The sequence below is a fragment of the Globicephala melas genome, chromosome 11, assembly GCF_963455315.2.
Source record: "Globicephala melas chromosome 11, mGloMel1.2, whole genome shotgun sequence".
Classification (NCBI taxonomy): Eukaryota; Metazoa; Chordata; class Mammalia; order Artiodactyla; family Delphinidae; genus Globicephala; species Globicephala melas.
Window position 1 is genome coordinate 19246593 of NC_083324.2, and position 24501 is coordinate 19271093.

General features: G+C 39.6%; 1 protein-coding gene across 8 annotated transcripts in view; it reads left to right on the top strand.

Moving 5' to 3' along the window:
• The window catches only part of FOXP1 (forkhead box P1), a 598062-nt gene that overhangs the window by 234292 nt on the left and 339269 nt on the right, over window positions 1-24501 (top strand). The window contains exon 1 of one of the 8 annotated variants that reach the window (XM_060308596.2): window positions 24129-24224. The exons of the other annotated variants lie outside the window; for them this stretch is intronic. The gene's annotated coding sequence lies outside the window, so the exon portion shown is untranslated. Of the gene's footprint in view, window positions 1-24128; window positions 24225-24501 lie in introns of those variants that run through there. 8 annotated transcript variants of the gene reach the window in all.

Genomic DNA, 24501 nt, shown 5'->3' on the forward strand with positions numbered 1-24501 from the left:
GGCAATAGTAAGCCAAAAATTTACCAGCTTACAGCATGTAAATATCTTAAGCCATGGAAAACTTACATTCACAATGCTAATTATTTTTGCAGCTGAAAAACTACTAGAGTGAAATTCAGAAAACCGAAGTTTTAAAGCTATATCTTCTGCTAACTTGTTATGTGATCTCAGTTTCTTCATTTAGGAAATTAGAAGAGAATCATGTTCTACCAAAAACTTCCACATATAAGTAACTTTGTGACATTCTGTTTGACACAACTTCAAAGTTGTATCTTTACTGAGTTAAAAATGATTGCTGTGAAAGTTGCTTAGTCTTTTTTTTTCTTTTTCTTTTTAAAAGATTTTTTATGCAGCAGGTTCTTATTAGTTATCTATTGTTGCTTAGTCTTATGACTGGAGAATCAAGTTCCAGAATATATTGGTGGATTTAACCAATTGATTAACTCAAATAAGTATTTGAGATCTTTCTTCTTTTCTAACATAGGTGTTTACAGCTATAAATTTCCCTCTGAGCACTGCTTTACCTGTATCTTATAAGTTTTGGTATGGTATGTCATTACTTTCATTCATCTCCAAATATTTTCTAATTTATTTTGTGGTTTCTTTATTCCCATTGGTTATTTAGGCATATGTTGTTTAATTTCCACATTTGTGAGTTTTCTAAATTTCTTTTTATTACTGGTTTCCAATCCATTCTGTTGTAATTGGAGCACGTACTTTGTTTTATTTCAGTCCTTTGAAATTTATAGAGGTCTGTTTTACGGCCTAGCCTATGATTTGTCCTGGAGAATGTCCCATGTGTGCTTGAGAAGAGTGCATATTCTGTTGTTGCTGATGGGTGGGACTTTCTATAGATATCTGCTAGGTCTGTTTGATTCTTAGTGTTGTTCATGTCTTCTGTTTTCTTGTTGATCTTCTGCCTAGTTCTGTCCATTATTGTCAGTAGGGTATTGAAGTCTCCAACTACTAGTGTTGAATGGTCTGTTTCTCACTTCAGTTCTGTTAGGTTTTGCTTCATGTATTTCAGGACTCTGTTTTTAGGTGAAGACTTTCTTAAAAAGAGAGCATTCTTGTTGTGTCACCTGCTTTCAGGACTTCATTCAGTCTTAAGGTTTAAAAATTACACACACTGATGAAAAAGCTTAGTTTTATAATGGGGCAACTTTCTGACACTGATGGAGACATTTAGGCCACATTTACATTGGTAAAGAGAAGTGAAGGATGGATAGCTTTTTTATCCCATGCATTTTATTACTGTAGGCGACCAGTAGGGTCCAACTGAGGCCAAACCAACATTGTCTTGGATAGCAGGCTGATGGGGGCTTTGACTTACCCAGATGTAAATCAGTGTTGCATTTCTGTTTTTCATTTACTCTGTGTAGACATGGACTAACTCAATACAAACATGTTTCATGGCAAAAATATGCTTTTTTTTTAGCAAAAAAGAATAAAATGCAATTTTCTCCTTGTTGCTAAACCTATGACTCTGTAGCTCTTTCTGAGTGTAGGTCACATGGCAAACTGCAGGTGCATCTGTCATACAGAAATTGCTTTTCCCCCCAAATACAGAAATGTGAAATAAACCAATTTGGGCACAAGTAGTGTATGCTAGATTTACTTAGTATCTATCACACAGCTCCCTGCACTCACTGTATTAGGACTAATCAAAGAGTTAGAACTGCCTAGTTTCGGCAGAAATGCATATACAGCTTCTACTTAGTCAGTGATACTACTGAGTGATTGTTTTTGCCAACAATATTATGGCCAAATATATAATTTTTTTCTTTTCAGGAGTACTATAAATTTGTTCTAGACATATGTCAGTGGGAAAGCAGGGGTGGGGTAATACTCACGTGTACACACATCCATACATTTAGACATAAATAGGTCATTTTCACTGAATAAAAGTTTCAAAAGTCATTTCTTTATTTCTTTACCCATTTTATTATCCTTATCCACATTTTGGTGTTTAATCCATGAGCGATGAAGTAGTTTAGTGGTGATTTTAAATTCCCTATGAACGAATATAGTTTTTCAGAAGAGATTTTGCATTTAAGTTAAAAACCATTTTCTTTTCCTGTCATCTCTGTGAATAGTCCTTAGAGTTGATTGTTAGTGGAGGAAACCATGTGGTTCTGTATCTGAAGTTTCTCTGAGAAAGGAATTATTGTCTTTGTCATTTTGTTTCCACGTGTGACCTCCTTACCTGCTGGGTTTCCCAACAGCTGTCAGCTAACTATTCTAGCACCATACTGTTACCTGCTTCCTGGTTCACAAATATGAAGTAAACAGAAAATCTTGCTAATTTGAGCCCAGTAGGAACCTTAACACTGTAATGAGGGACTGATTTTGAAAGCAGACAGACATAGCTCACAAGATTAGAGCCAAATTTTTAAATGATCTTAAATAACTAATTGAAAGTAAGAGTGGTACTTAAGAAAGAGGTGAGATACTGACACATGGAGGAATTAACAAACGGGAGAGAAGAATCCTCATGGAGTCTTAGTGATTATGCAGTCTTCCTTGGGTTGCCCCTGATGTTAATCTAAGTGTGGGAATGATAATGTACCTTAGAGGACAGGTTTGTGGTTGAAAGGCTCTTGATAGATTTTGACAAATTAAACAGTGGTAAAGATGTTTGGAAGTTATCCAGGTCCTTACTATTATTTATGTCAGTGAACTAGAAATCAGTGGTTAATTTGCAGTTCTTGTAATTTTTATGATACTCCTGTTGTTGTAAATTTAGCCGTGTGAGGCATCAACTCAGCGGGATACATTTTATGTTGTCAGCTACCTTTTGACATCATAATAGATTTCAGTTGCCAAATCTTTCTCGATAGAATAAATGTAAAAGAGAGCTGCACAGAATATTTGGATCATATCCAGATACAAGTAAACGTGTGATGGACTTTCTGAGATTAAAAGGCTCAGATTGGAATGGAGGGGGAAGGAATGACACCCTGTTGATTTGGGGTTTTCTTCTTTTTCTTATTATTTGCCCTTAACCCATTCTAGATCATGTTCTAGTTACGCATCCTTTATCTTGGCTCAAAGCTAGCCTGCTCTTTGCTGTGTGGTCCCTTGTATGATAACCAAGGTATAATTTGAAGTTACTGATTTTCTGCACCTGTTAACTGTTAATGCCTCTTTGTGCCCTTTTTATTGCACTGGATCACAGGTTCCACAGTCTTATATTTTTTTCCTCATTGTTTTAGCATCTGTTACATTATTTTAAAGAAAATATTTACATTCTCTCTGGATAATTAAAGACTCGATTGGAATCGTATTTCGTAGCTGGGATGTTTCTTTCCTCCCTCCCTTTTCTCTAGTTTATTCAGAATGCCTCCTTTATAATTATACTCTTCTATAGCACTGTCCCTTGAGCTGCTGACAACTCAGGAGGGTTGAGGATTGAGTTGAGAGGATTAGTGGACACCACTGCCTTTTAATACATTTGTTCTCTGAGAGTCTCTATTTTGACCTCGGAATTATTTCTTTTTCGGCTCTCTGCTCTATTATGTCACGTATTTTTGTAGATGTCACTTTGATCTCTGGGAACGTCTAGCCTCCCATTTCTCTGATGTCATTTGCTCTGCTTGAAAACTTGTTATGACGCTATTGGCCAGGCTGTCATTTTGCCCTTTCATACACCTCCTTCGAATCTCTTCAGAGGAACTTCCTCCTTCATCCTTACTGTGAGCTCAACAGTCGTACAGAGGTATGATGTCGTTGACCTAAGGATCTCCAGCCCGGTGGAAGGAGCGCTTCCTTGTCCTTCATCTGTGTAATTGGGTTATATATCTTAAGTGCCTTGTTTGGAGTGTCCATTTGGCAAGAACTCTACTACTGTATTTGGCCGTAGCCTTGCCTGCTCCTGATGTCTAATAAATGTTTAATGATAATTGAAATGATCAGTTCTCAATCCACAGTGGAGAAGAGCTTGTTAACCTTTTCTAGGCACGACTACGTTGTCCTTGAGATGGACGTTTCTTGTATTGTGTACTAGCAACTTTAACTCAGATCCATTGCACTTGCAGGGTTCCTGCCCCTTAATGCCGTAAAATGATTTCACAGTATTCGTCTCTCTTCTGGAAGGTGTACACCCTTGGCCATTGCTTCAAAGAATAGCCAGTATTATTGTATTCAAGATAAATTCAAATAAATGCAATTGTGTAATGTATTGCGGGGGCATGCACTTTGAAAGTTTCATTATAAAGTAAAAAAAAAACAATTACAGAAAACCACACGCACACACAAACTGATTCTGTACAGTGTGTTCTATTTTCTGCACTGTCTAAAAGGAAGCCACTGTCGACTGAGTATTTGAAATCTGACTAGGGATGACTGAGAAGCTAAATTTAAGTTATTTCATTTTAGTTAGTTTATACTGTAATAGCCACATGTGGCTAGTGGCTGCTGTATGGGACGTTTACATATATGTATATATTTATATGTCAGTTGTGTTATGGTGGATGTCTTTGTAACAACCATTCAAGTCAAGAAATCGAACTTTGCCAGCCACCCAGAAACCCCTCAAGTGCCTGATCCCACTCACAGCCCCTTCCAAGAGTGACCAGTACTTCTGTAGTAATTATTTCCCTTTGTTTCATTATTACTTTATTACCTACATGTGGATCCTTAGACATGGTAGTTTAGTATTGCCCATTAAAAAAAAATTATATGTCTTTGAAGTTTCTTAATTTACAAGTTTCCCCTCTGTTTCTTTCTTTTCTTTACACTTCTCCTTTTGGAGAACCCTGGCCGCATGAGCTGCAGAGGTTTCAAGAGCCTGGATTTGTATGATTGCATCCTCAGCTCACATGTTCCTTTGCCCTCTCTATTTCCTGCAAATTCGCAGTTGGGTCCAGAGGCTTCTGTTTGATCCCTTTGGCAAGACTCTTAAGTGATATTGTGTTCTTTCATTCAGGAGGGACATAATACTTTATTGTCTTCCTTTTTGTGATGTTAGTAGCCATTAATGCTCACTGGCTAGATCCATTAATTCCCTGGGAGTTGCAAAATGGTGATGTTCTAATTCCGCTGTTTATTAACTGGAATACTTTTGTAATTTTTCTGTTCGGCTACTCCTTGGTTACCCAATGGAAGCGTTCTTATAAGAGATACAGGAAAAATGCCTGTTTTTCCCCAATGTTTACCAGTTTTCAAAATAATGGATTAGTTCCGTATCCTCCTCTGAAAGCAACCAGTAAATTTTAATATGTTTCTGCATCATGTAAACGTTGGTTAGTTGGTTAGTTTGGTTGGTTAGTTTCAGTCCATTAAATTTCTTATTTTTTATTGAAGATCACATTGTCCATCTTTGATGATGGGACTTCTTTACATTGGCTCCTCGATCCTCCTGAGATGATCCTACTGGTCTTTCATTGCTTCTTTGCTTACCGCTCTGATGAGATGCTTCAGACTCACCTTGAACATTTCTTGCCTGAGGACTGACATAGGATATTTGCCCAAAAAAGCTTGGATTCTCTTAGTGGAAATTTGTGTTTCAAGACAATTATCATACTGCTAACTGTGCTTATTGTTGTTGGATTGCTCATTATGTCTAGGCCTCATGAATTCGACTGATTATTTCCACTTCATATTCATGATTAGAGGGCTTTTAGTTAGCTTCTTATCTGGTACATAGGTATGTATCTCCTTTCTACTATGGTGAGGATCCCAGTTCTTGGGAATATGGGAGCTGATAGAATTAAAATACTCCATAATTACTAATTTGCATATTTATCCACCTCATACGTGCAACAGTCTCAGAATAACAATGCTAATACTACAGTCTCCAATTATGCTTACCAAGAAGTTAAACATCTTACTACATATACTATTACTAATCTTTATTATTTTTCAATGGCTTACTATGTCTGTCTTTTCAGAGCATATAGCCATTTATACTGTACTTTCCCCTTTTATCACATTTTAGTCTTAGTTCTATAAGTAAGTATATTCAGAGCTCAACACTAGTTCTTATGTTAATGTCTTTGATCATTTTGTCAAAAGCTCATTTTCTATTAGATTTCTCAGGAAGGGCTCCTGGGAAATACATTACCTGAATTTGGGCATTTTGGCTACAGTTTGCTGCTCCATTTAAATTTAAAAAGCAGTTTTTGCTGGCTGCAAAATTGTTGGTACATATTTTTTTCTTTAAGTACCTTGGCTGTGTTACTCCGTTTTCTTCTGGCTTAAGTCTTAAGTCCAGAAATTTTACTAGACTCTGTCTTGGTGTTGATCATTTGGGTACAGTATGCTCAAGTATCCAGTGACCTCTTTCAACATCTAGTCCCAAGTTGTTTTTTTTAATTTCAGGAAAGTTTCTTTGAATATAGTTTTAGGTATCTGGACAGGTCCCTTCCTTTTATTTCATTTTTAGGGATTCCTGTTCTCCATATGTTGGATCTTCTTTACCTAACTTAAATATTTGACATTTTCTTTCTTTTGTCTTTATCTTTATTTCTTCTTGATTTTTAATTTTCTCCTCGTTTTTTTTAACCTTCTAGCCTTTTAACTTTTTACTAACTTTTACTAACTAGCTTTTTACTAACTTTTAACTAACTTTTTAACTTTTTTTTTTTTTTTTGTGGTATGTGGGCCTCTCACTGTTGTGGCCTCTCCCGTCGCGGAGCACAGGCTTCAGACACGCAGGCTCAGAGGCCATGGCTCACGGGCCCAGCCACTCCGTGGCATGTGGGATCTTCCCGGACCGGGGCACGAACCCGTGTCCCCTGCATCGGCAGGCAGACTCTCAACCACTGCACCACCAGGAAAGCCCCCTTCTAGCACTTTTAAGGCATTATTTGTTGTATTCATTTACTCTTGTGTCCTCTTAGTATATTCCTCATTATGCCAATGATGTTTTCTTTTTTCCTCAGGTCCATTCTTTCTTCCTTCATTTCTCAGTTTTTCTAATTCTGATTTATGTTATTCTTTCATGCCTTATTTCATATTCTTAATGTCTTCTAGCTCATTTTAAAATAATAGGTTACAGTTTGGGTCTGCTGTATGACATATCTTTCTGATGTGTGCTTTCATTTTCTGTCGGGTGTTATTCTTTTTTCCCTTTTTCCCTCTTATAATTTTGTGTAGTGTTTGATCTGAAAACTTTTTCTGTTGCCCATTTTTATGTATAAGTTGTTTTTCTGAACTTTTGATAGGGAGGCTTGATTTAGATAGCTCTTCTAACTTCCTAGAGCTCCCTCTTCTTGTCTGCTTTCAACTGCTAGGCTACTGGCCTGCTTTTTAAAATATCTACACAATCTTCTCCTTCCCCACTTTTTTTGAACCTTCTCTTTCTTTCCTCTTGATTTTCTCTGTCCTTTTCAATTTTGATTCTTCTATTTCCAGCAGGTTTTCCTCATTGTGGGTCCTGTCCTGGAGTGGAGTCCTGGCAGATCAGTTTTGAGAGATTAACTGCACTAGACTACACCAGACTCTGCAGGGTTTCTTAACGTGAGCCCTGTGTACTGTGTCTTTTTTAGAATGGGAAAAATTCCTCCCAGGTTCATCTGCTGTTTTAAATTGATTCATCACACTTTTTCATTTAATACTTACTGAAATTTGGGGAGTTTCTTTCTCAGGCCCTTCAGTTGCCCTGCTGTATCCCTCTGCTCCTTTCTGTGTACATGCAACTAACCTGCAGCAATTGTGGTTGGTATTGGTATTTTCCAACCCCTGTTGGTACTTTGGTGCTTGAGGCAATACCTAGTCACCTAGTTTTGTTGTAAATTTGTCCAACAAACAATTGTTTTTTTGGTTTGGTTTTTGGTCTTGCTCTCAGGTTGTTCTGTTTTTATGAGGGGATTTGGAAAGATTCAAATGCTATGCTTTTACCTCTGCCTCTAATTTTTTTTTTGTTAAATGTATTAGCTTAAATACATTTTAAAAAACTAAAATTCAGTTTTTAAAAATTTCACCATTTCTTCCAGCACCTACCCCACGGCAAGCACTAATCTGTTCTCTGTATCTATGAATTTGTTTAAAAATTTAGATTCCATATGGAAGAGAAGTTGTATGGTATTTGTCTTTCTTTGTCTGACTTATTTCACTTAGCTTAACGCCCTTGAGTTCCATCCATGTTCTCACAAATGGCAAGATTTCATTATTTTTTATGGCTGAATAATGTTCCATTGTATATATGTACCACAGTTTCTTTATCTATTCATCCATCAGTGGACATTTAGGTTGTTTCCATGTCTTGACTATTGCAAATAATGCTACAATGAACATGGGGGTGCATGTATCTTGTCAAATCAGTGTTTTCATTTTTTTAAATAAATACCCAGAAGTAGAATTGCTAGATCATATGGTAGTTCTATCTTTAATTTTTTGAGGAACCTCCACACTATTTTCCATAGTGGATGCCCCAGTTTACTTTCCTACCAAGAGTCCACAAATGTTACTTTTTCTCCACATCTTCTCCAAGGCTTGTCATTTCTAGTCTTTTTCACAATAGCCATTCTGACAGGCATGAGGTGGTATCTCATTGTGGTTTTGATATGCGTTTCCCTGATGATTAGTCATGTTGAACATCTTTTTTGTACCTGTTGGCCATCTGTATGTCTTCTGTTAAAAAATGTTTATTCAGATATTCTGCCCATTTTTAACTGGGTTGTTTGGTTTTTCTTATGTTGAGTTGTATGAGTCCTTTAAATATGTTGGATATTAGCCCCTTATCAGATATTTGATTTGCAGATATTTTCTTCCATTCAGCAGGTTGCCTTTTCATTTTGTTGATGGTTTCCTTCACTGTGCAGAAGCTTTTTAGTTAGATGTAGTTCCACTTGTTTATTTTTGCTTTGCTGCTTTTGCTTTTGATATCAGTTCAGAAAATCATCACCAAGACCTGTGTTACTACCTATGTTTACTTCTAGAAGTTTTTTTGGTTTCAGGTCTTACGTGCAGGTCCTTAATCCATTTTGAGTCAGTTTTTGTGGATGATATAAGATAGTTGTCCAGTTTCATTCTTTTGCATGTGTCAAGTTATCCCAGCACCACTTATTGAAGAGACTGTCCTTTCTCCATTGTATGTTCTTGACTCATTTGTCATAAATGAATTGACTTACATGCCTGTGTTTATTTCTGGGTCCTCTTTTCTGTTCCATTGATCTGTGTGTCTGTTCTTTTGCCAGTACCATACTATTTTAATTACTATGGCTATCTAATATAGTTTGAAATCAGTGAGTGTGATGCCTCCAGCTTTGTTCTTCTTTCTCAAGATTGCTGCGACTATTCAGTCTTTTATGGTTACATAGAAATTTTAGAATTGTTTGTTCTATTTCTGTGGAAAATGTCATTGAAATCTTGAATGGGGGTGCACTAAATCTGTATTTTGTTTTGGGCAGTATGGACATTCAGTATTAATTCTTCCAGTCCACTAGCCCTGAATATCTTTCCATTTATTTGTGTCATCTTCAGTTTCTGTCACTAATGTCTTCTAGTATTTAAATGTACAAGTCTTGCACCTCATTGGATAAATTTATTCCTAGGTATTTTATTACTTTTGGTGCAACTGTAAATGGAATTGTTTTTTAAATTTCTCTTTCTGATAGTTCGTTATTAGTGTATAGAAATGCAACAGATTTTTGAATATTGATTTTGTATTTTGCAACTTTACTGAATTTATTAGTTCTCATAATTTTTGATGGGGTCTTTAAGGTTTTCTATATGTAATATCATGTCATCTGCAAATAGTGATGGTTTTACTTTTTCCTTTCCAATGTGGATACCTTTTATTTATTTTTCTTGCCCAATTGTGCTGACTAGGACTTCCAACACTATGTTGAATAAAACTGCTGAGAGTGGGCAACCTTGTGTTTTTCCTGATCTTAGAGGAAAAGCTCTCAGCTTTTCACCGTTGAGTATGCTGTCACCTGTGGGCTTATCATAGTTGGCCATTATTATGTTGACTTATGTTCCCTTTATACCCACTTTGTTGAGAGTTTTTATCATGAATGCATACTGAATTTTGTCAAATGCATGTTTTGCATGTATTGAGATGATAATATGAGTTTTATTCTTCATTTTGTAGTGTATCACATTGACTTGTGGACGTTGAACCATACTTGCATCCTCTGAAAAAATCCCATGTGATCATGGTGGGATCCCTTTAATGTATTGTTGAATTTGGTTTGTTAATATTTTGATGGAGATTTTTTGCATTTTTGTTCATCAGCCATATTAGCCTATAATTTTCTTTTCTTTTGACATCCTTGTATGTTTTCAGTATCTGGGTAATTGTGGCCTCATAAGATGAGTTTGGAAGGGTTCCCTCGTCTTCTGTTTTTTGGAAGAGTTTGAGAAGGATTGGTATTAATTCTTCTGTGAGTGTTTGGTAGAATTCACCAGTGAAGCCAGTACGTCCTGGACTTTATTTGCTGGGAGGTATTTGATTACTGCTTCAATCTCCTTATTAGTAACCAGTCTGTTCAGAATTTGTTTCTTCATGATTTAGTCTTGATAGTTTATACGTTTCTAGGAATTTACGTGTTTGTTGTAGGTATTCCAATCTGTGTATAATTGTTCATAGTATTCTCTTAGAATTCTTTGTATTTCTATGGTATCGTTTGTAACATCTTTTTCATTTCTGATTTTGAGTCCTCTCTTTTTTTTCTTGGTGAGCCTAGCTAAAAATTTGACATTTTTTTTTTTTAATCTTTTCAAAGATCTAGCTCTTCGTTTCATTGACCTTTTCTGTTGTCTTTTAAATCTGTATTTCATTTACTTCTGCTCTAGTTTTTTTTATTTTCTTCTTACTACTAACTTTGGGCTTCAGTTGTTCTTCTTCTAGTTCTTTGAGGTATACAGTTAGGCTGTTCGAGACTTTTCTTATTTATTGAGATAGGAATTTATTGCTATGAACTTTCCTCTTAGAACTGCTTTTGCTGCATTTCATAAATTTTGGTATGTTTCATTTCCATTTTCATTTGTGTCAAGGTATTTTTAATTTCTTTTTTGATTTCTTCTTTGAGCTGTTGGTTGTTCAGTGAGATGGTGTATAATCTCCACATATTTATGAATTTTCCAGTTTATTTCATGTAAGTAACTTCTAGTTTTATACCATTATAGTTGGTAAAGATGCTTGATATGATTTAAATCCTTTTAAATTTATCAAGACTTATTTTGTGGCTTAACATATGATCTATCTTGGAAAATATCCCATATATGCTTGGGAAGAATGTGTATTGTTTTGCTTTTGGATGGAATGTTCTATAAGTATCTCTTAAGTCCATCTGCTCTAATGTGTCATTTAAGGTCAATGTTTCCTAATTGATTTTCTGTTTGAATAATCTATCCCTTGATGAAAGTAGAGTATTTAAGTCCCCTGCTAATACTGTGTTGCTGTCTATTCTGTTGCTGTCTGTTAATGTCAGCTTTATATGCTTAGGTGCTCCTGTATTGGGTGCATAAAAGTTGACAAATTTTATATCTTCTCGTTGGATTCACTACTTTATCCTTATGCAGTGCCCTTCTTTGTCTCTTACTTCAGTCTTTGCTTATAGTTTCTCAAGCTTTCTTTTGGTGTCCGTTTGCATGGAATATCTTTTCCATCCTGTCACTTTCAGTCTGTGTGTGTCTTACAGCTAAAGTGAGTCTCTTGTAGGCATCATATAGATGGATCCTGTTTTTTTTTTAATCCATTTAGCCACTCTGTTTTTTGTTTGGAGAATTAATTTGTTTACATTCAAAGTAGTTATAGGTATGTGCTTATTGTCATTTTGTTAATTGTTTTCTGGCTGCTTTTGTAGTTCCTGATGTCTCATGCCCTAGGGCAGCTTTGTGTTGTGACATTTAATAGATCTAGACTTTGTGAAAGGAGATTGCAGTGTTTGGTTAGGTCAAGCATTCCAACTGTTTCAACCATTGCAGCCAAGTGGATCGATTAAGTCATGTTGCAGCTGATCAGAGAAGCCCAGTCAGCAGCAGGTGGAGGATACTGAGAACCAAATGGAGCCAATTTGGCCATTCCAAAACTGTCAGAGCTTTTGGCCAGTATGATAACTACCACGATTAGCAGGAAACAGGGTTACGTATTTCCCGCTCTCACACCCTCACTGTTCTGTGGTAAGTTGCCCTGAAGGCATGTCTCAGCCAGAATTCTGCCATATAGGCAGAGATGTGTCAGGGAGCATGCCCAGAAAAGTCATACAACTTACTCCATGGGAAAGGTATGAGGAGAAAGTAATACTATTTTGGTGGAAGAACTAGCCAACTTCCTAGCTGAAAGGTGACAGGGTTCTCTCGTCATACCAGATGAGATCTAGATTCCAAGTACAGTTCTCAAGGTATGAGGCTGCTGGGCTCCTTGGCACTCACAGTCTTTTCAGCTGATCATGTGTCTTGAACACTACTCAGTTCATCAATGAAAAATAATTCCAAACATCTCTAATGCTAGTGAACAGACTTTGTGGTATAATTTTAGATAACGATGTTTGAGGTACCTGTATGATCTTCTCTCATGGAGAGAAAGTTGGGAGAATATCCTGGGTGGATATTCCTGATTCAGCAAAATGTTTCTGTATCCTGGTGATAAAAATATAAACACACATGTGCACCAGATTTTGAAAGAGCTGATTATCAAAACAAGTGAGAATTAGATTAGAGGGACTTTGAGATTCAGATACAGTTGTCATCAGTAAACACACACGTGCATGTGTGCACACTTATATATGATAGAATTGAACTTCCCTTTACAGCAGACCATTTGTTCTGTTTATAACTTCGAGAAATTGATTGGCCAGATTTCATGATTCGTGGGTACCTATTTAAACATAGTTCCGTTCTCTTGCAGTTGGCCGACTGAGGAAGGAAAGCAAGTGATCTTTATGTTGCAGCTGGGAAACCTATCTCAGTACAGTGAGTCTGTTTCTCTACTCTCCTTGAAGTGACAGCAATGCTGTCACTTCTTCCCTTTCAACTCTTCCTCCCATAAGGAGGAGTCGGCCCTTAAAAGCATTTCTGAAGGCATCTTTTCTCTTCTCACCTCTGGTTTGGTCTTTACCTGCTTTTGTTCAGTATTGGCCTGTGGCCTCCAAGTTTGGGAGGCAGCATAACGTGGTGGTTGAGACACTGGATTCTAGAAAAGACAATGGGATTCAAATCCACGCCACACCATTTATTAGCTGTATGAGTTGGGCCTCATTCTCCTGCAGGACCTTCACTTCCTCATCTGTTAAATGGGAATAAGAACAGTGTAGTGCTGGGACATATTAAGTGTTGCTTTCTAATTATCCTTCTCTTCCTGCTTCTGCTGTTACTAGGGTGGGTTTATCACCTCTTTCCACCCTTCCCCTGGGTCTCTCCAGACTTAGAGTTCATTCCCTTCCTGTACCAGACAGCCTCGTACAACCCAACTTCCCCAACTCCTGCATCCTTTGTTTTCTCCTTTCCTCTCAACTGCTCGTATTTAGGAATTGGCTTAAAATTTATCCCAATATTTACCCACTTAAGACACATACCTAGTGAGCATGACAAGAAAGCCTTTCTTGAGGCAGGTAATTTACAGAGGAAGCTTTTGTTACTTTTTCCTTAGACAAACTGAAATCGTGTGCTAAAGTACCTGGCTTCAAATTCTCCCTTTACTCTTTTCCGTTCTTTGAAAACACATTCTCCCCTCGTGAATAACTGTTACCAGTTTTGTGTTACAAGCCAGAGCGCCATCACCTCCCCTCTGCCATCACGATCATCATAGGGTGAACTGGAAACCCACATTGTGACCGGGTGTTTTGGGGTATCATCGGAAGCTTTATTGTAGTTATTATTGAATTGTTGTTTTCCACCTGGGCTTCTTTCTGTGCTTCTACTCATGGATTTCTCCCCCTTGAGTCCATTGCGTAGTACAGAACAACCTTCTTGAATACAGACTCCTGCTTAGCAGTGCCTCTCCTTTGTTACTGGTTTTAAGGTGATCTGGTAGCAGAAGATCCCATTTCATTATGCTTTGAAGATGAGGGTAACGGTATATTCCACGTACGGTTGGCCTCTTCCTGCTAACGTGTGCCAGATTGCTTAGTGCTTCACATTAAACAACAACAACAACAACAGTATAATAAAAAGAGAAGGTCCCCCCCCCCCGTTTGAAAGCAAGAAATAGAGCGATATTGCTAAATAAAGTACTTTTCTATTTTGAATACACTGAGGGGTATTGGCTGCTGTCAGCAGGATATAAATCATCACATTCCTATCTCGAAGTGTTAAAGTCCACCTGATATTTGGTACACAAAGAATTCATTTATCAGGGGTGCTCTTCTCCATTGAAACCCCACACAGATGTTTCATGAAACTTAGTGTATTTTGTGGGAGATATTATTATAGGCACTAGGTGTAAAGGTACCTACAAGTCGTAGGCTGGTGTCATCGGTCTGACGCTCTTACACTAAACCCTGTTGTCTGATCTGACATAGGGCCTTCTTTCTTGCTTTGTGAATGCTTTATGTTTGCTGAAGTAAAAATCACAGAGGATGGTACACTTTGGGTCCAGGGCACAGTCTGACAGCCTCAGGCCTGTTGGGTTTGTGTTGGTCGCCAGCACTTAAATATCAAGAGATTATACCTGAAGCAGTCTGGGATTCTGGGTTTTGTGAAAAAAGTGAAATAACACTGGATCCGCAGTGGAGCGGCTGCCCCCTTTAGCTGGGGCGTGGGCTAGAGTTTGTCATTCTCCTCTGGGCTGTTTTACTCATTAATGTGATCCTCTGTCCCTTTAGGCACTGGAATTTGCAACCCCTTACTTCAGCACTGCAAAGGAAAAACAAAAAAAAAATTGGTATTCAGGACTAAACAATATGTTGAGTGTGTCTTTTTGACAGATTTCTGACAAAAGGAAATACGCTTACGTAACTTTCTTGAAATCTGTTTAATTTGTATGTATACAATCTCAGGAATATATAACATTTCTGGAATATAAATGTTATAGAAATGAGTGCATATATAAATGCTAGAAGGTATTATAAATTATACGTATAATTTCTGCTCTTCAGAATGTAATGTATCTGTGGAATATTCAAACTGGAAGGACCCCTTGCGAGCGTCTAGTTCTAGTTCAGCCCTCTCCTTTGAGTGTTAAGAAATTGAATCCCAGACCCAGAGAGTCTAATGATTTGTTCAAGGCCGTACAGCCAGGAAGTGGTGTTGGGACAGGACGCCTGTGGCCTATTGGTGATGCTAGGCCGATGGGGGCATTGATGTACAGTGTGGAATAGATGGGGATAGAGCAGAACTTGAAAAGTGCATGTCTTTTCTGTTCTTGAAGGTTATTCTTCACAGTTCTCTGTGCCCCACTCTCTGGCCTTCTTCTCTAGCAGAATCCAGACTGATATTTCTTCTAACTTCTTGGACTTTTCTACCAGTTGCTCTGCAGAATATACTAGGCAGTGCCTCTCAAACTGAACTAATTGTCACTCTTTCTCTCTTAAACCTGCTCGATATTCTGCACGCTTGATCTTGGTCGTTATTGCCATGGGCTAGAAGTTGTATCGTACTCTATTTTTTCTTCTCTGATTGCTCATATTCTTGGTTTCCAGGTCATATAAATTCTGTCTTTGAAACTTCTTCCCAAATCAGCATTTCTTCTTCATCCTCCCTGTTCCTGTGTTAGGTGAGGTCCCCACCACCTGTTGGTAGGACTGTTGCAGTAGGCTTTTCCTCGTACTTCTTCATTCCAGCTTAACTACAATGCCAGTTCTTCGTCATCTGCATTGGTTTTCAACCCTGGCTGCGCTTGAGTCGCTTTGGGATGTTAAGACTTACTGAAGTCTAGGCCCCACGCCCAGAACTGGATATAATTGAGTGAGGGTAGGGACTTTGGCATCAGCATTTTCCGAAACTTTCCGGAGGAGTTGTCGTGTGCATCTCCAGAGTTGACAACCGCTGCATGGTTAGTTTTCTGTAAAGCACGTCCGATAGGTCACTCTTTCTGAATCAAGCCCTGATTCCTACTTTGGCTTGTGAGGCCTCCAGAATTGGATCCTAATCTTCCAAGCCCATCTCCGGCCATTGCTTCCCCATGAACTTAACCAGTCACCAAGACGCGCTGACCTTTCCTGCCTAGCACTCAGAATGCCTCTTGAAGTGCCTTTGCGCTTGTGGTTTGCTCCCCCTGACTCCCCCTTTTTCCTCAAAAAAATTAAAAACTACCTGTCTTTCAAGAATATCATGTCCATTATAAAATCTTTGCTGCTACCAAATCATCCCTTATCACAACGTGTTAGAATTTACCTATATACTTAACCTTCTTGCCCCTGTAACCAGAGCTGATCAATAAAACTTTCTGCAGTGATGCAAGTGCTCTGCGCTTTCCAGTATGGTAGTCGGTACATGACTGGCAGCTACGTGTAGCTGTTCAGCACTCGAAATGGGACTTGTGCCACTGAGGACCTGGATTTTTGGTTTTCATTTCATTTTAATTAAAATATCCACATGTGACTACCGACTCCTGTTTGGGACAGCATAGATCTCGACTCTGAGCTCCTCGAGGACAGGGCCAAGTTTCGTTCTTCTTTACTTTCCATGTGGCAGAGTGGTGTCCACCAACGTTTGCTAAGTGACTGGAGAAATAATGTTGGGGTTGGATCAAAAATCACTCCCTTCTCTAGTTTCACACACCTCGACACACACGTAAGCAAGCAAAAGTCCTGCCTGTGAGCCTGACACATTCAGTCATGTTTGACTCCCACAGAGATTTCATGAACCCATTTTACAGATGAAGAAATTGAGGATCAGAGAAGTTAAATGACCCAGCCAGGTCATAATTATGAAAGATAAGATCTGATCACATCTGCCAGTCACCTTTGACTACATTATAAACCACACACTTTTTTTCTTTTTTTATGTCTGTCTTTATTTATTTATATTTTTTCCCTTCACTTTTATCCTGGCATACAGCACTGCGTAAGTTTAAGGTGTACAGCATAATGCTGTGACTTACATGCATCATGAAATGATTAGCATAATAAGTTTAGTGAACGCCCATCATCTCATAAAGATAAAAATTAAAGAAATTAGAAAAAAATTTTTCTCTTATGATGAGAACTCACAGCACTTACTCTCAACAACTTTCACATATAACGTATAGCAGTGATCATTATATTTATCATGTTGTATGTAACATCCGTAGTAGCCAGCTGTCTTCTAACTGGAAGTTTGTCCCTTTTGGCTCCCTTAATCCAATTCCCCCTCCCCCACCTACTACACTTTTCTTTTCTGATGGTTTTAGTTCTGGGTCTCTGAAAATATCAGTCCCGCAGAGAATGTTCCATGGCCTTATTTGTCATTAATAGCCCACCTGGTCATTTCACATTTCCAGAGGTTGGCTTTTATCCTTTCATCACTTAAGTGATGCCGTTTCTTGAGTCTGAGGCTGCTGTTGGCTGGCACCAGCTCTCTTAACACCAAATCTGTCAAAGATTGCAGTTCACGGGTTTGACCCATCACGGCTCTTTGTTTTACACCGTTTTGAAGACTGCTGCAAAGTTTGCACTGCTAGAGGTGGGATGCGTGATGAAATAATTAAAGCTGAAGTTTAGCAGACCACACATCCAGGAGAGGGAATGGCATCAAGGTTCATCTAAGACCTTAATGTAAAATTGTCTTATAACCTGAAAGCTCTTTTTGTGCAGAGTCTAAATTAGGGCGCTCTTAGTAGGGGGAGGGTAATTGCATTTTTGGTGGATAGTGAATTTCAGTTCTTACTTACAAGAAGTCTATTTGATTAAGTCCTTATAGCTTCCTTGCTCATTCTTTTTCCTTTGCAGTGTATTATGAACAGTAAGGTGATTTTACTTCAAGGGAACATAACGTTTTTTGCTCAGATTATGTCTCAGTCATTCACAGAATTATCAACCATGATTATCAACATTGAATTATCAACATTTCTCGTATCTTCAGAGTTGTGAACAAATACTATGCAGATGCGATCTGCTTGACCTCACCCTGCTGAATGATTTTAGTGGGGAGAGGAATTAAGAAGGAGAAAAGTTGATTTTATGAAGGAACCAAAGAATTGTTGTCATTGACTTTCAATATCAATATCAAGTTGATATTCATCAACTTTATTCTTTGAAGGAGAGATATCAGTTGTAGACCTGAAACTAATATAATGTGTGTCAACTATGCCTCAATAAAAAAAAAAAAAAAAATTAGTTTTAAGATATTTGAAGTGGTTTTAATAGAATGGGCATGCAGGTTACCAGGCGAAACTATTGATTAGACACAGCACTGTTATAAAATGGAATCACTGCTGTATTAGGACAAGCACTGTATGCAAATGGGACCAATAACAGGGGCATAGATCTAAAGAGAGATTAGAGAATGCTTCTTGGAGCGTGTGGCATTTAGGCCCTTGTCACGTGAGACAGGTGAACCCTCTCTAGGAGAAGTAAGGCAGAGTAGTGATCGGTGGTCTGTGTGAAGGCTTGGGGCTGGGAGGGTGCAGGGTGTGTGTTATTATATGTTATTATAGTGTCTATTGATGGTAGACTGAAAGTCCGGGCATAGCAAGAGGTGCAATCAGAAGACCAGGCAGGACCACCAACACAAAGGACCTTCTGAGTACCTTTGCACATTTCACATTGACTTTCTGGCCCTTAGGAAGCTAAGAACTTTTTTTTTTTTTTTTTGCGGTACGCGGGGCTCTCACTGCTGTGGCCTCTCCCATTGCGGAGCACAGGCTCCAGACGCGCAGGCTCAGTGGCCATGGCTCACGGGCCCGGGAGCTCCGCGGCATGTGGGATCTTCCCGGACCGGGGCACGAACCCGCGTCCCCTGCATCGGCAGGTGGACTCTCAACCACTGCGCCACCAGGGAAGCCCTAAGAACTTTTTAAGCGTGGGTGGGACATGCATCTGGGAAGCCTGTGGCAGCTCCATCAATTTTGAGATGCCTCCCAATGCCCAAAATAGTAAGATGAGAGTGAGGGAAGCTATCCAGGAATTGAAAAGATTTTGCAAACTTGTAATTTTTTACAAGTTAGTTTGTCTTCTGTGTAGATTGGTTTGAAGAGAGCAGGTACAAAGACAGGACAAAGCCTCCAAAAGGCCCTTGTAGAGTCCACACAAGGCTCTCTTGGCGTGGGCTAGTGAGTCTCGATTGAGATGAAGAAAAGGAAAAATAATTGAATGCCTTTGGTTGTTGGATGCTGTGGAGGAGGCATCAAAGCAGCCTCCATCGTGTTTGGCCTCATTTACTGGGTGGATGGTGGGAACATCCACCTCCCTGAGGGAGGGACCGTGGGATGGGGACTCCTTGGGCGCTGAGGAAGCTGGAAGATAATGGACGGCTGGGGTCCCAGGGAGGACCCTCCGAGAGGAGCAGGATTTGAGAAGAAGAGAGAGTTGGCAAATGTAGCTAACGGACCAAATCAGGAGAGACTTAAAACTCAGTAACCTTGGCAACAGAGCCGCGGTGAGGGCCGAGGGAGGTGTGGGAGGTGAATCCAGGGAGAATGCAAGTGTAGACAGTGCTTTCTGGAAATCTGTGAAAGGGAAGAGAGAGAAGGGGACATGGGGCTGAGAGATGAATCTCCTCATTTTGTTTTGTAACAGATACCAAGGTTTCACCGGAATCTTTTCTTTAAACCTCATTTAAAATTTCTAAGTTTCAGAACTTTCGATGCCTTTCTGACGGGCAGTTCATTAGCAGCAAGTTGGAGGCTTTGGGGAGGGAAGCAGAACAGGCATGTGGCGGGGTGCACATGACTGCAGTCTTTAAGGGGAAGACCTGCAAACGCAAATAACAGCCTTGTCATGGCGGTCTGGGGCTTTTGGTGTAAATAGAGTTAGCCCCACAGAGTTGAAAAAGCTCTCAGGCCGCCGTGGGTATAAAGCACGCGATGGTTATTGAAAGTGTATGTGTCTGACAAAGGTTTCCATCAAAATGTGAGGGCCAAACAAGTTGTGGTGCCAAAGCGGTCAAGTGGTTTTCTAGAAAATTCACTTAATGGCAGTATCACGGCCATAAAGTGACTGTAAGAAATGCAGTCACTTTAAAACGTCTCTGCCCTCTTTTTGGACACCACGTAATTCTATCCCTTTTATGAATGTCCTCCTCAACCCTAAGTTTGTGTGCGCTTCCCTAATGGAACACGTCTTTACACTCAGGAACCATGTTAATTTATGGTGTATTTTGGGATTCTAAGGAATGCAAAATGGGGCGGTAATACGACTTCTCTTTGTTTTACTCTGAAGAGGTTTTTACTACCGGGTTCTTGACATCTTCCACCTTAGTTTATCTTTATCTTTAACTGGAACCATTTTGTCCCTTAGCTCTATTCTAATTACCTCTCAAAGTGGTCAGATTTACAGGCAACACATGACAGAGAAAATGCACAAGAAATCAGCCAGCCTCTCCTGACATTCAACAGCAGCCCACGTCTAAGTAGCGGAAAAGTTTATTTGCTTTTTCTGAGGATGTGCTAAGTGATTTTGCAGTGTGAGAGGTATGGCCTTCTAGCTCTTAGGCCTGCATTTATTAAATAAATTTGTTCTCTAACTGAAGTGTTAAGTGTGTATTATGAAACCTCAAAGGCAATTTCAGTGATTGCAACGTGCAAATATTTTTTAAATTACGTAATTAAATACGACTTGGCCTTCGAGGTCCACCGAAGTAATTTATTAATTGAACAGTCTGATTTAATTGTATGTTATTTTCATTTATTCAGGGAAGGGCCTGCATCTTCTGAAGAGAGAGGAGCCTCTTGTGCGCCTTGTCACTGGAGGTGCAGAGGTCTCTCCACGAAGTTTTTAGCACCCGATTAAATATTAACCAAGAAGAGAGGACTTGTTCCTCCTGTCCCTGATACTCTGTTTTGATGTCTGAGTCTGGTGATTTTAAAGGAGAAAGAAAAAAAAAAAAGTCCTCTTGGGTAAAATTATTTGTAATCTGCTCGGTTTATCATGACATTATTTAAAAGTGAATCACTCTTTTCCTCTTAATTGTGCCAGTGTACAGGGTCGTATAAAGTAAGCGCATAGAAAGAGAAGCCCCTTGAATTCAGCGATAGCTTCATCCAGCTACAGCTACAGCTACAGCCTTGCCGTATCTGTTTCCTTAAAATGTCATTTTAAAGGTATTGTGGTTTTAGAGCAGCAGCTGTGACTGAAAAGTATGTAAACTAGGCTGTTCCTGCTCATATCATTTTTATATTCTTATGTCAGACCAGAAGGCTGCTTTAAATTTATTTTTCATTGTGTATTAGTTCTAGAGCCCGTTTTTTTTTTCCTTCCTTGGGAACATATGTTCTTTGGGACTTGTGATACTCGAGCGCTTAGGAAAATAACAATTGTTGGTGGGCGGCGGAGAAAACAGGTCTCAAAATAGCTTTTTTATTTGCGTATTGTATTTGGGAGAAGGTGAATCTAAAAAACGAACTTTCACGAGGTAGAATTGGGGTGCCTAGCATTTGTGTTTTAGGAAGTGGAAGAATTCAGGCATACTGTAGTGTCCTAAGTCACGCGAAAGGCAGTCACTTTTAGAAGCCCAGATTGCTCTCCCAAAAAGAAAATACTTTTTGTTGCTATTAAATATAGTTTGTATTGCTACTTCAGAACTTTTTTTTTTTTTTCTCCAGGGCGCCCGCTTACTTAAATTCTTAGTTAATATTTCTGTACAGTTACGTCTTTGTCTCCGGAGCACGCCTTTGCAAATTCCCATTTAGTATGTGGTTGTGGATCAGTATTCATACCACGTGGTACCTCTCACCTGATCAAGTGACAGCGTGGTGTCACGTCAGCCAGCAGAACGTTGGACTGACTTTTGAGTAGTGGTGGCAAAGAAGGTACAGACGGTTGAAGGGAACGACAGTATTGAGATTTTTTTGTTCCTTTCCTATGTATTTCAACATGTATAATGCCTTGACTCTGATGTGGAAATTTGGAACGTTGGATAGAGAAATATTCCTTTTCCTAAAGAGTTGTAGAAGCAGAGTAGAAAGTCTGAGCTACTAGAGCTTTCCACGGTAAATATAATTTGATGACATGTGTTCGTAATGTCCCTCAGAGCTCAGGATTTCACTTTGAGAGCTGTTTCACATGATAGGTTTCTTTCCAGGCTTTGGAGACAACTTTAGCCCTAAGGATTTGCCCTGAGATTCCACTGATGTGCCTCCTGACTCCAGGCCCACATCTAAGTGCCCCAAGTGGGGAAAGTAACTTGGGGAGGAAGGTGGGTTCCTCACGGGCCTTTTGTTCGGCTTGTCCCAGGCCTCCTGTCTCTCACTGGGCTCCAGGTAGTGGCTTCCTCCATCCATAAGCTAGCCCGTCCTCGTGGTCCTTACATCATAGCCTTGGAAAAGGGCTTCTCAAAGCATCGGGGTTGTTGGTCAATATGGCTAAGAGGTATAACAGAGACGCTGGCCGTGCAGGAAGGACACCCAGCATAGCATTGGGGCAGGGTGCTAGGACATCCTTTTCTGTGCTTCTGATCCTAGGAAGTTCAAGGTAGTGGCCAAGGGTGTACTTGGGTAACCTGGGGGCAAAGGCTGTTTCCCAGCCTGTATACAAGTATTTCAGTTTTTTTTTTTTTTTTTTTTGCGGTACACGGGCCTCTCACTGTTGTGGCCTCTCCCGTTGCGGAGCACAGGCTCCGGACGCGCAGGCTCAGTGGCCATGGCTTACGGGCCGAGCCGCTCCACGGCATGTGGGATCTTCCCGGACCGGGACACGAACCTGTGTCCCCTCCATCGGCAGGCAGACTCTGAACCACTGCGCCACCAGGGAAGCACAGTATTTCAGTATTTTAACAACTTCTTCAGGCAACCACTGTGTACCAGTTGAATATCATCCCTGGGTACCACTCTTTCTCCCAACAAGGTGACTGAGATGTGGAGAAGGGAAGAGGATTACCAAATTCTAGCAGAGTCGCTGGTGAATCCAGGAGTAGAACCACATTTCTCTTCCCTTCTAGTGAAATGTTCTTTCCACTTCACTCTGGCCCCTCTTATCCAGGGTGTGGAAAAATCTCTTTTCCTACTAACTTCAAGCCAGAGTTGATTAAAAGGCATTTTCTTAGGAATAAAACTGAGAGGAAAAAACAAGATACCTGGAGCACTGAAGTGAATGACTTTCTAGAAGAAAGTTAGCTTGTTTAGATTGTAGTTCATATGCAACAGGCTGGCACAGTCCAGGGGACCTTTGTGATGCCTGTGTCCCTTGTCTTGCCTTCTTGCTGTTCACAGGACCCTGCTCCAAAATCTCCTTCTGACGTGATTGATGTTCCCAACGGCCATCTTCTCCAGCCGTCTCTTTTCCACATTTGTTGGGAGTCAGAGGCTCTTGTCTTTGCTTTCTTCCACATCACCTGTGCGGTCTCAGTCACACAATGAATCTGCTCCTCAGGAGGGAGTGCCTTGGCTAGATCCCCTCACAGGTACCTTTCAGCTCTAAAATGTGTTTGTTCTCCTCTCTCATCTGAGATTTTTTCCCATATAAGCCTTATTCCCTCCACTGAAAAGTCTGGATCACACAATGGCTGGTGTAGAACAAATCTGAATTTTGGTCATGAAGACACAAGACATCTCATTTGACCCCCGGTCTGTTTTCTGGGGGGACAGGCTGGTCTTTTGTCCTTGGTAAAACTTGGTCAAGGAATTTCTGGTGAAATGAATCTATCACTTCGTATCCTAAATGGGGTTTGTGCTGTATTATTATTATTGTTATTATTATTTCTGTCACTGATAAAACTCCATGGAATGACTGGGTGGGGGTCCTATGGCCTTTTCCCCACCCCACTGAAGAAGCTCATGCAAGATTGTGTGGTGTAGAAAGTGCCTTAGCAATTAAATAAAAGAAAGCCTGGTTCATATAAAGAGACATGTTTCTATATGGAAAATATGAGCTTTTTTTTTTTTTTTTTTTTTTTTTTTTTACATGGACCAGGTGTGGATTAGTTCACTGAACCTTTCACCCAGCCGTATTCCCGCTTGTAATTCTTCTGAGGCATAGTTCAGCCAAGTCAAAGAAACATGTTATTAAAGGTGAGCTGAAAGGCATTTAAAAAATAAACAAACTGTTTAAGACCCTAAATCAGTAACAGAATCTATATGCACAGACTTGAAAAGTACGAGAAAATCTGTTTCAGTACCTTTGGGTTTCAGGCCAGATTCTTCTCTTACCTTCTTTGAACATGGCCGCAAAGTCCTTTTCGGTCGTTGGCGGGACGAGCAGTTGCCGCTCGCTTGGACTGTAGCTGTCTTACAGCTGATGATTTACCCTCCACTGAGACCGGTGAGACTCCAGTCTTAAACTTACGATTCTCCAGCTAATATTGAGGGAGGAAAATAAATACTTTGATTTTATTTTAGCACTGTGTTGTTAAGTTTAAAATCTGCTGTACGTTCTTTCCTTTTTTCTAGCCTGTAGCATGGCACAGAACCAGATATTATTAACAACTTGTAGAGATGATAGAAATCAAGCGTGGGAAGTTTTAGATTTACTTCAGTTACATTATCCCTGGTTAAAATAACAGTGGCTATCTTTTCCTTAGCACTCACTATGTGCCAGG